We start from the raw sequence: 3,606 nt of genomic DNA on the forward strand, positions 1-3,606 counted from the left end.
ATATACTTACACACACACACACACACACACACACACACACCTCCACCTGAGAGCACCGTCTCTCCCTCAGAGCTGTCAGTACACAACATCCTAACACACACTCACCTATCTAAACCAGAACATACTATACATTTCTGCAGTGTACCTTATCTATCCCTAATAGGTGCATATTAGTACCTTAGATTAGATATATGTACAAAGTAGTCAGTTTAAGTGTACTGCCCAAGTGATAAGCTGTTGTGTCCCTAAATGTAATTATTTGTTTTTGGAGAGTGTATTGTAGTAATTTTATTTATTTATTCATTCATATATTACATTTTTAGAATTAAAATAGATATGAAATTAATACAAAATAAATATTTAACATATTTTAAAAATATTTATTAATATTTAGCAGATATCTGGACAATGTTATATGATATATAGCTATGTAATTAATGAATTAAAAACTTCATATTCAACACATTCTCAATGAATTGTAAATCGTAATCAACTTTCAAAATGTAAAAATTCTTAAGACAACAAACATTTTGACTCAAAGTCAAACTGCTTGTTCTTGTTTTAAGCATAAATCTAATGTAGTAAATCTAATCTATCTTAACATCTCATTTTAGATTAAAGGTAAAAAGTTAAAGTTGAGCTTTATGACACAAGAAAAAAAATATCATTTCACTGAAGTAGCAAAAAATTTGGTGTAAGTTTTGATTTTGAAGCAAATATCACTTGCTAGTAAAATAAATTGCTATTTACAACTTATTTACGAATTTGAAAAATATTTTTCACAGTGCATGCTATGTTTTTGCAGGATTGTTTTAAGGATATGATGTTTTTAGTGAAAAATACTTATACTTAGTGTCCTCTGCATTATAATAATTCATACTGCCCCAGAGACTTCCTGCAGCATACAGTACACTTGATTGACTGACTGTGTGTGTGTGTGTGTGTGTGTGTGTGTGTGTGTGTGTGTGTGTGTGTGTGTGTCTTTTCTCATTTTGCAAGTAGCTTTTGGATAAAACCATCTGCTAAATGTAAATAAATCTTTCTTCTGAATCAGATCTTGTAAATGAATCAGTTCGTCAGCTGATTCAATTGCATAAGTTATTCCAGCGATTCAGAAGCGTTTTACTTCTTCACAATCCTGCTCAGTGTTTCGTTTAGTCAGATACTGATAAGAAAGTTCTGTTCTTGGTTAACATGAAGGTCAAGGGGCTGAAAGTCAGAAGCTTTTAAATACATGACGTTCATGCAAAAATGAAAAGTCTGTTATTGTTTATTCACCCAGGTTGCTCCAAACAAGGTTTTTAAAGAATATCCTGTCCATTTTATGGATGTAAATGAGGACTGGGACTGTCAAGCTCCCAAAATGACAAAAAATATGCCATAAAATACCATAAAAATGGTCTGTGTGACTCAAGTCTTCTGAAGCCACACACTTATATGAGGAACAGAGAAATCTTCTTATACAGTAAGTTAACAACTGGCACATTTTTCTGGTCACATTGCTGTGTGTCTAATCAGTATTAAGCCCATAAACCTCTTTTTTCCCTCCAGAAACACATCGCAGCTTCCGACCAAAGCCAACAGAGCTGTAACTCTCTCAGAAATGACTCCATATATCATTCTCAGAAACACAGAGGACAAGAAACACAAAGTTCTTCCTCAGGCACAAATGCTGTTAAAATCTGCTTGAAAAGACAGAACGCTGACTTACACATAACTGAACCCATTGTGCCGACGGTCCCGCGCCACGCAAGAGGTCCCAAGAGCCGCAGTGACCCGCAAACTCAATCACTCCTGGGTGTCTAATAAGACGTTACGAGAGGTGCCTGTGCCTCTGAAACGCAGGTAACACACTGACATGCTTTCTACAAATATCTCTGAGAATGCCAGAAGCACCGGTAGTTTCCTCTTCCTCTCTCTCCCAGCGAGACATTCATCACTGCGCAGCGCTCTGTGGTTAAAGTACGTCAGGAAGAAGTTCTCACAAACACACAGATTCCTTTTCCCCTCTCCACCCCAAAACAGAGCCCTGCTACACACACACACACATACACATAAACCCCTCCCAGCAACCCTCACACAAGAGACGGCATCATTTGGCACTGACTGTTAAATCTAAACATGAGGACTCAACTTTTTTCAGTCACTTTCACAGTGGAAAACAAATGTAACGTGCTAAATTGAGAAGCAAACAAGTGGGGAACCAACCCAAACTGTGATTTCATGGATGTCTGAGCGCTCACTTGTAGGTGAGCTAATGTTTCATGGATAACTTCAGACATTCCTGTGGATGGAAAGCGTTGAGTGTGTAAAATAAGGCACTCTTTTACTCGGGAACCGTCTGGATCTCTGGAAATCAGTCAGTCTGGCACACACTCGAAAACAAGCCCATTTGTAAGCATATGAAATGTCCTTGAATTGAGAAAAGAATTGTTTGAAATAATTCATTGTAAGAACTGTTTTTCAAAAAGGTACACTCAAGCAGCATGGTCACATCCAATAACTGCCTGAAAATTCTCATGATCTTTGGTGCTAGGTCAGTGAAAATTTGTAGTAGTAGTAGTAGTAGTAGTATTGTTAACATTATTATTATTTAATACATATATCAAATTTGATATTATAGCATTCATAATTAATTTTATTCTATTGACTTTACATGGTTTTATGTTTTCTAATATTATTGTTGTTGTTATTCTTATTAACAACAACAACAACAACAACAACAACAATAATAATAATGAAACCTTTATTAATAATAATATTAATTCTAACAATTCTTCTTCTTCTTATTATTATTATTATTACACATTTACCGACTTTTATATTATAGCATTAATAATTTTTTGCCATAGTTTTATTTATTGTTATTATTATTATTGATTTCATTATTATTATTACTATTATTCTTATTAACAATAACAACAACAATATAATAATAAAAATAGAATATTAATATTATAAAATATTAATAATAATTATTAGTAGTAGTAATAATGAGAATATAAAATATTAATAATTATATAATTATATATAATACAAAATTATATATTATATTATACCATATAATTATATAATAATATTATAACATTAATATTAAATATGAAGACAATAATAAAAACATTATCATAAAAATAAATAAATGAATGAATGAATGAATGAATGAATGAAATGCCAACTGTGGTATAATATCCACAGAGGAAGACGAAGAAAAAGAAGAAATATGAAATGTGATCATTATGGTACCATGAAAAAAAAAAAAAGCCAAACGAACATTCATATTAAATATGAAGACAATAATAAAAATATTATCATAAAAATAAATAAATGAATGAATGAATGAATGAATGAATAAACAGAACAAAATTGACATTATGATTGTCACATTACGCTGCTGCGGGAAGAATGTAGGAGACACGGAGTAGCATTCACAGTCTTTAACGATGAAAACACGGGATAATCCACAATAGGAGCTGGGCAAACACATAGAAACAAGTAGACCTGACAAACACAAACTGAACAGACTAGGACTTTTAAACACGGGGCAATCAGGGGAACACAGGTGACAACAATGGAACATAATCAAACTAGACAAGGACAGGAACAGAA

General features: G+C 32.8%; 1 protein-coding gene across 1 annotated transcript in view; it reads right to left on the reverse strand.

The window, feature by feature from the left end:
- Window positions 1-3,606, reverse strand: part of LOC107656072 (guanine nucleotide exchange factor DBS-like) — a 79,612-nt gene that overhangs the window by 68,931 nt on the left and 7,075 nt on the right. The gene's annotated exons all lie outside the window — the stretch shown is intronic.

The sequence above is a fragment of the Sinocyclocheilus anshuiensis genome, unplaced genomic scaffold, assembly GCF_001515605.1.
Source record: "Sinocyclocheilus anshuiensis isolate Anshui unplaced genomic scaffold, SAMN03320099.WGS_v1.1 scaffold51, whole genome shotgun sequence".
NCBI classification, from domain to species: Eukaryota; Metazoa; Chordata; class Actinopteri; order Cypriniformes; family Cyprinidae; genus Sinocyclocheilus; species Sinocyclocheilus anshuiensis.